The 9011-nt window shown below is 43.1% G+C and overlaps 1 protein-coding gene across 3 annotated transcripts in view; it reads left to right on the top strand.

The window, feature by feature from the left end:
* Nucleotides 1-282: 282 nt before the first annotated feature.
* Nucleotides 283-9011, top strand: part of TRIM2 (tripartite motif containing 2) — a 173031-nt gene continuing 164302 nt past the window's right edge. The window contains exons 1-2 of one of the 3 annotated variants that reach the window (XM_075347746.1): nt 283-395; nt 7184-7214. The gene's annotated coding sequence lies outside the window, so the exon portion shown is untranslated. Of the gene's footprint in view, nt 396-2526; nt 2547-7183; nt 7215-9011 lie in introns of those variants that run through there. The other 2 variants (XM_075347754.1, XM_075347769.1) reach the window with 2 other exon arrangements.

Here is a 9011-nt window from a genome sequence, read left to right as displayed (position 1 = left end):
GGAAAGCGTAGAGCACATGTATTATGCTCTGTTTCCATGGCAACAGTATCTGGGAGGAAAGAAAATCTCTATCTGCAGTTTCCTTGGAAACAATTCCCTATGGAGTCAGGTGCCTTAGAGGGAAATGAGGTGAATGGCAATGAGAATGGCTGAACGTCTGATGAGAAGCATGAGCGGGATTGGATGTCACTAAGGCAGACCTGGCGTCTTATTAGCTGCTTCTTCAGGGGGCAGAGCAGACGGCTGAATATGTAATGCTCTCCATCAATGAAAGGAAAGTTTCCGTGTCTTCATATTTACATGAAGCAGACTACAGACCATTCCTTGTGAGATCTCCAGAACACAGGCATGCGTACTGTGGATATTGCTTTACAGTGCTTACTTTGTAGCTAACGGTAAATATGCTTCTATTTTATGCATATTATGAATTGCTACAATACTAAGATTCCCTGTGATGTTATGTGCTGTATGTATACGTTGCATGGTATATATATATATATATATATATATATATATATATATATATGTGTGTAATTGTTGTGTGTTAGCATCTATTACTTTATTACTTATACACTGTAGTGCAGTATTTTTTCCCTTTTCACATATTTATATTTAATTGTGATTTATTGACTTAATCTTAAATCATAATGTTCTATTTCCAAGTCTTTTAAGAATAAAATTCCTAATATCGTACATAAGATAAAGCGAGCATTCTCACATGGCTCACATTGACTTTCAAAGAATAATTTTGTTATTTCTCCATATTTGACTTATTTTTATCAACTGACTTTAATTAAAAACACAAGAAATCCTGTTATCACATTAATATAACACTTCAGTTTTATATAACGTGTGAAAAGGTAGGATCTCGAGTTTTATGTTGGCAAACGTGTTACTTATTTAATTCTGTGCATGGATTGAGCAGAATCTGTCTTCTTGACCAATGTATCTTATATACTGCAGTCAAAGCTGTTTTCCTTAACTAAGAAAGAGGTTTTCTAAATTATAATATTTAATAACACTATTCCATTACTGTAGCTGGAACTTAGACATATGGAATAAGAATTACCAGAAAATTAATTTTATAAAATAATAATACAGTTTTATTAGTATTGGACTCTATTGTTATGTTCATTAACGTAGCAACATTTTTACGACTAATCTCATTTTATCTACTCAATGATATATCACAAAATGCTACTCTGATATTCAAATATTTGATAAATTAGTCTGACGAGACGGCTGTATACTGTGATTATTACAATTCAGGAGATAAATTATATGTCTGAGTTCACACACATGTATTGTGTCAGAGGTTTCTTTAGCCATGTGTGACTCAATGAATCATAGCTAGAGAGTTCAGTTCGGTGGATTCAGCCAAACTTTAGATAAAGTTCAGTTTGGGTCACGGACGTCACCCGAACCCCAATTGAAGTCACTAATTGGGCAGTTGTGGTCTCTGCTAACATGCAGCCAGCCATTAACAGACCCAAAGTTTGGTGTTCGGTGGTTTTACCAAACACAGACTTTACCAAAAAAACAGAATTAGAGTTCGGGTACTTTACATAGGCTAACCACTCGAGCAAGCAGCGCTGTGCTCGGGTACGTTCGGTACTCAAGCCCAGTGTGAGCCACCTACAGGGTTGAATGGCTTGCACTGGGGGGTAACAACAGCGTTATTGGATATAGTGTGTGCAACAACAAATAATGAAAAAACCCTCCTTCCCCCAGAAGTGCTCTGTTTATGGCCGGCTGCATATGGACGGTGACTCAAACTGACCAGTCAGTGACTTCCATTAATGTTCAGGTCAAGTCAGAACTGAACTTTATCTAAAGTCAGGCTGACCATGCCGAACCGCACTTCCACAGGTCCGATTATCTCTAATCATAACTGATGGCAAAACTGATGCAAAAATGTAACTTTTTATCATTTACTTCCAAGCATTAGTCCTGGGATGAATCACATTACATGAAACATCATGAACTGGCTCAAGGGCCAAAACGTGCACCGGACAGTTGGGAAAGATCCCTTTGCAAAAAATGTGATTACTTACTCCATCAGTTTCCTTTCAGCCTTTTAGTTAAATGCCACATGGAAACTACAATACAAAGTCCAGTCAGCAAAGGTGAAATCTCCCAAGTTGCTTGAGTTGCTTGAGTTGTTCATCCAGCAATATGGTGAACCATTGCTGCAATAAAACATCTGTAATTAGATAAGAAAGTATTTCATTTATTGTACTGAAATATCGATATTGATGCACTGAACTGTCATATACAGTTGTGCTAAAAAGTTTACATACCTCAGCAGATTTTTTGCTTTCTTGGCCTTTTTTCAGAGAATATGAATAACACAATTTTTTTTCCCACTCGTGGTTAGTGGTTGGGTAAAACCATTTATTGTCAAACTACTATGTTTTCTCTTTTTAAATTATAATGACAACCAAAAATATCTAAATAACCTTGATCAAAAGTTCACATACCCTGGTGATTTTGGCCTGATAACATGCATAGAAGTTGTCACAAATGGGTTTGAATCGCTATTAAAGGTAACATCCTAACCTGTGACTTGTTTGCTTGTAATCAGTGTGTGTGCATAAAAGCTGAGTGAGTTTCTTGGATCCAGACAGACTCATGCATCTATCATCCAGCCACCCTCCATGCTATCGCCTCACACCAACCCTTCCATGCTGCTCCCTCTCCATACCACCCCCCACCACTCTCGTCTCTATTCTATGCTCCCTCACGTTTTTCATATCCCATACTGTCTCCTCACTACCACCGCAGTCATCCCCCCCTCCCTCCCCATACTGTGTCCGCACGCATCCCCTCTCACTCCTCACACTGTGTCCCCATACATTCCCCTTGCTCCCCATACCGTGTCCTCAAATTTCTCCCCTCCCTTGTTCCCCATACTGTGTCTTCATATTTCTCTTTGCCTTGCTCCCCATAGTGTGCATTCAAATTTTCCCCTCACTTGTTCCTCATCCTTTGTCTTGCTCCCCCATTCTTTGGACTAAAATTTCTCCCCCCTCGCTCCCAATGCCGTATCCTCAAATTTCTCTCTCCTCACTCCTCATACTGGGTCCTCAAATTCCCTCCCCCTCACGCCCCATAATGTGTCCTCAAAGCCCTCCTTCACTCTCCATACTGTGTCCTAAAATTCCCTCGCTCACTCCCCATACTGTATCCTCAAATTCACCCCCTGCTACCCATTCTTTGTCTGTATATACTCCCCCAACTCACTCCCAATTTTGTGACCTCAAATTTCTCCTCTGTCCCATTTTCTCACCTTACTTTGTCCCTATAAAGTCCCCCAACTCACTCCCCATACAGTGTCTATAAATTACCATCTTTCTCCATACTGTGTACTCAAATTCCTTCTTCCTCTAATTACAATAAATCTTCAGTGTCTTCAGCTCAACTGGAGCACTTCCTACACCAATCTTCTGATGCCTGCAGCGCCGAAGAGTGACATCAGCAGTGTTATCAAGCTGCTGATGTTGCCCTAACCTTGAAGTACCAACATTTAGGGTTTCAATTGTAATTGCAACTGAATGATGCAAGTACAATTAATATCTGGGAGCTAGCACACCACACCTTCTCTGAAGCGACTGTCAGCTTGATAGTCATCTCATAGAACGACCGACTCCGTCTACCGGGGACGGCAAAATATAGCCATCGGGGAGACACCTTAAGTCACCACATTAGGCGGCCCGACGGCGCTTCCCTGCAGGCTGCACCTGGGGCAAATTCTACAACTGCACCTCCTGGATACGCCACTGCATCTGAATAAGATCTAATACTCAGAACAAGTATCCATAGAATTAGGGCTCATGCTGAACAGCATATAAATCGGACATGTGCTAACTGATTTTTAGATCAGCTAAAATACAGACAGCATACTGACATTGCTCAGATAAACAATTTTTATCAGTCCCACTGTCAGTGAGAAAAATTATCGAAGCATGTTCTACTTTGGTCAGACTTATGGACAGGAATATTGCATGTAATTGACTGGCAGCTCCAGCACTCGTCCAATAAGTAATAGGTCGGGTTACTATGCCACCCCCACGCCGGCAGCAGCCGGGCTGCTCGGATCCGGACCCGCTGTGTGGCTCGAGGGATCCTCCGGACCAGAGGTCACGTGGACACGCCAAATGAAAAGGGGACGTAATTGTACGGCCTTGACTGTATTTGGTTCGTGACGCCACCCTCGGTGTGTGGTGAAGATGGACACCACCGCTGCTGTTGTGGGATACCTGGGGGAGATGTAGTGGCAGCCGGATGTTAACCCCTCCGTGGGTAGGGATGGTTGCCCCGGCGCCCAGTGTCTCTGTGCAGGGTATGGCGATAGCAGGGGCTTGCGCTTCCGGATGGACCAGGGGATGTTTGGTTACTCATAATTAAATCAATCGCACAAGTCTTTTGGTAAACCAAGGTGCTAGTGGCCGGCCGCCGCGGCCGGTTGTACTCTGGTCTCCCACCCGGGCTGGTGGTCGCCGTCTTTTCCTCTGCACTAGTTGTGGTTGTGTGTTTAGACTTCCTGGTATGGAACATGGGAGTCCGCTCCCGGCTTTCTGTGTGCCTGAGGAGCCGTGCCCACTGACGCTGACCCGTGGGATGTATGGGCCCTGGCGGTTGCCCTATCCTTCTCTGTGGGTGGTTGTCTGCTTTTGGGACTTTGGTTGGGACAGAACCTGTAATCCTGCCCTCAATTGGTTGATTAGCTAGGCCGTTGGTTCCGGTCCTGGCTTCAGGGTCCGAGTACCCCCTCTGTGTGCACGGTTTCCAGTCGGGTCTCCGGTGTCGGTACCGGCGGGCTCCAAGCCTGTGCCGGTCCTCCTCGGATCTGCCGAGCCGTCTTCCCATCTCCTGCTGACGGAGACCACCGCCTGCCACCTAGCCAAGGTAACAGGGCTCCGACCCTGGCACCGTCCAACTTGAACTTCTCCTCCGCTGGAGCTACACCTAGCTCTAGCCTCCACTCCTCTCAACTTGAACTACAACTTAATCTGTTTGTTTTCCCGCCCCGGGCTGTCTAGACCCCTAGGTGGGCGTTTCCTAACTGCCTGGTCCCGCCCACTGGTGTGCCTGTCTTTCCCTGAGGGGGGTGACTAGGGTTTCAGGTTGGCTGTATGTGACCTAGGTGAGGGAAGGTGTTATGCGGGGGCCTATTGTGTGACAACCTGGTTTTGCCAGGGCATCACATTATCATACGCTCTTCTGCAGCCGGCTTTACATTGATAAAGCGACTTCCGGTACACACAGAAACCCTGGTGTCAGATGACAAGCCTGATTTCAGGTCACTTGGGCCAAAAGATTCCCAGGGTGATGCTGTAAACTGGGAAAGATGATGATTAACTATTTTCATACACTTAAACACAATAACATACGTAATTAGGATGGATTAGGAAACATTTTTTCTTTTTACCAATTCTTCATTTTAAGAACATTCTTCGGTCAGATACAAATAACTTTGTTCACATTACAGTTCCATGGTAATTGCAAAACAATGAAGGAACATCATAGAACAAAACAAAACTTGGTAGGCGAGAGCTAAAACTGCAGTGATATTTAAAAAGTATAAGGCATTAGCATATGGATAGTGCTTGGACTCATCAGGGCACACATCTTCTTGGTTGGGATTCCAGAAGGCGGGCGTGGAGTATAGCCATAAAGATGATGATTAAGATTGTCAGGAGTATCAAGAATAGGTTGTAAAGTGAAGCTATGGTACCTTAGAACGATGAAAGTTAGACCGTTGCGTGAAACAACTACTTGGTCTACATATTGAAGAAAGGAAATTCCAGCATCGAGGTTCCAGATTATTTTAAAAAATGAATTTCTTTATTCCAAAATGATTTAAAAGGTCATTCCATATGTATAAAAACAAGTGGCAATTTTCAAACAGGTACGCGTTTCGGAGGATCAGGGATCCCAAGTTTCTTAAAAAGTAGGATGAGTATGTGTCTCTCAGCTAGATAGCTCCTCTAATCTGTATAACATATGAACTTTTTCCTCCCAATCCTGAAGAGTTGGAGGAGAAGGTTGCTTCCAGCGGAGAGAAATTAAATGCTTGGCCGCTCCAACTAGTAGGGGCAGGAGCCCATGTTTTTTACTGCAGTAATTTATTGAAGGGCAAAACTTCCTTTGCCTTCAAGAATTAGGAAACAAATTTTGATGAAACTTCTTTAAACATCGGCATACTTTCCATACTCCAAATCTGCGCCTCACACATGAACATAGCCTTATTAATTCCATCTATTACAGATTTATGAAAAAGAAACATAATAAAACAGTTTTAGACTCTTACATAAAATTACAATATGTACTTAAGAAGATGCTTCTTCCTTGTAATGATGGTATTGATCATTAATTAATCGTACCAAGACTATGAAATAAATTTAGTACAGACATCATATATAAGGAGCTGCAATGGAGTCCTGCTCATAAGACCTTGCAATCTAAATTAAAAGGACATTTATTATAGAAGATGCTGATATTTAGATACAGTGAGTAAAAACCTCTCAATCTTATTTAAGAACAATGTGGAACATTATGACCTGTAATTTCCTATTGTGGTATACTAAAATTAGTGATGAGCGAGCACTACTATGCTCGGAAGCTCGGTATTCGTAAAGAGCAGGTGGATGCTCGAACGGGCGTGACTAGACTACCCGAGTATAATGGAAGTCAATGGGGTACTAGAGCATTTTTCCGGGAAATCGGAAAAAATGCTTGAGCCCCCCCATTGACTGCCATCATACTCAGGTGCTTAAGTCTCCCATCCGAGCGTGGTAGTGCTTGCTCATCACTAATTACAATACAAAAAACAATGGCAAATGAAATGGTAAAATGAGGCAAAGAGCTGTTCCTAATCCTATCCTCTGATGTAGCAGTGTTCTGTGGTCTGCAGCTGGGGGACTTTGATAGATCCCATCATTATTATTCTCCCTGATGTCACTATTTGCAGGCAGGAGGTGGTGGAGCACATTGCTGCGCATCACATAATATGAGAGTGTGAAGCCTGAGGCAGCAGGGAGGTCACATCTGACAGATGCAGAGGATGCAGGCAGCATGCAGGGCTTAGCATAGAGAAAGTGAGCACACACCATACCGCAGTCCTCCTTCACCAGCAGAAAGACATCTCTAATTCATCTAAATCAACTCTTCTTTCTTGTAGAGCAGCCACTGGATCTTTGTGTCTCCTAAATGTGAGTAATCAATGTTCCTATGTCTTTCATATATCAATGCTTTATTTCTCCTGTATATTGGACAGACAGATAGGATGTATGGCAATGATATGGTTAAGAATAATTTACTTGGAGGCTGCAAGAAAAAAAAAATCCTCTGGTCATCTGCCTCTATTGTAATGGATATTTTTTAAGAAGTGATTTCTGTATAAATGGGGCTTTGTAAGTGTATCTTATGGGTCATAGTGATGACTACTGTATCTGTGCATTGTCCTCAGTCAGCAAGTCTGCTTCTCAAGGTGGTTTGCATGTGTCTGGGTGACCTTGTGTGCCATTGCTTAGGACTTCATTTTTGCTGCAGTTTAGGTATGTTTTGCTTTGTCTAGACATTCATGGTTGACATACCTTGTGTAGCCTTCAACCTTTGATGACATTTGCTCATTGGCAAAATCCAGACAATGACAAGGGGGGTCTCAAAGTTTCAGGGATGTACAGCAGAGTTATTTTCTGCTTTAGTCTGAAGTCTTATTTCTCAGATTGCACATTTCAGGAGTACTCTGATGCACAATGGACAGTTATGAAATGTTAGGGCTTTGTTCTCACAACGTTCTTGTCTTGAATAGAAAAATACAGATTCACTATCTGAACAAGTATTGAGACACCTACACATTACATCTGCTGCAGCTTTTATGACATCCCATTCTTAATCCATAGGCATTAATATGGTTGACTACCCATTATCAGCTAAACTAACTTCTGGGAGGGTTTACTAAAAGAGAACCTGTCACCAGATTTGGCGACTATAATCTGCGGCCACCACAAGTGGGCTCTTTTATACAACATTCTCACATCAGACCGGTCAGATGGGTGTCTCCGTTCTCTGGGTCCAGCGCCTCCACTTTCGGCCATCTTTGTCCTCTTTCTTATGAAGCCTGGGTACATGACGCATCCTACGTAATGCACACAGGCCGGCATTGAGGTCCCACGCAGGCAAACTACAATACTTTGATCTGCCCCACTCAGGGCAGATCAAAGTGCGCCTGCTCAAGACCTCAATGCCGGCCTGTGTGCATGACGTAGGACGCGTCATGCACCCAAGCTTCAGAAGGAGGACAAAGATGGCCAAATAAGGAGGCGCTGGACCCAGAGAACGGAGACACCCATCTGACTGGTTTGCACCGCACCACCCGTTTAGGTGCGTATTATAAAGTGATTTTTACGTTCTACACAGAGTCCTGGGTTCTTATATACAGCATGTTAGAATGCTGTATATAAGAGCCCACTGGTGGTGGCCGCAGCTTATAGTCACCAAATTTGGTGACAGGTACCCTTTAAGGAGTGTGTCTGTGAGAATTTTTGCCCATTCTTCCAGAAAAGAATTTTGGAGGTTAGACACTGATTTTGGATGAGAGGGCTTCTCTCACAATATCTGTTCTATTTCATCCTAAAGATGATTGATGGGGTTGAGGTCAAGGCTCCTTGCTGACCAGTCATGTTGTTCCACCTAAAACTCACCCAATCATGTTTTTATGAACCTTGCTTGGTGCATTGGGGCACAGTCCTGCTGGAACAGAAAGAGGACTTTCCTAAAATGTTCCCACAAAGCTGGAGGTATACAATTGTCCAAAGTGTCTTAATAAGCTGAAGCATTAAGCTTTCCCTTTACTGGAACATAATTGAAAGCCCAAAAAAGCAAACCCTTAGCATTATTGCGCCTTCACCAAATCTTAGGCGGGCTTTGCACGTTGCAACATCGGTAACAATGTGTTACCGATGCTGCAGCGATAGTCCCGCCCCCGTCGCACGTTCGATATATAG

The sequence above is a fragment of the Anomaloglossus baeobatrachus genome, chromosome 1 (assembly GCF_048569485.1).
Source record: "Anomaloglossus baeobatrachus isolate aAnoBae1 chromosome 1, aAnoBae1.hap1, whole genome shotgun sequence".
NCBI lineage: Eukaryota > Metazoa > Chordata > Amphibia > Anura > Aromobatidae > Anomaloglossus > Anomaloglossus baeobatrachus.
This window is presented reverse-complemented; position numbering and strand designations above follow the sequence as displayed.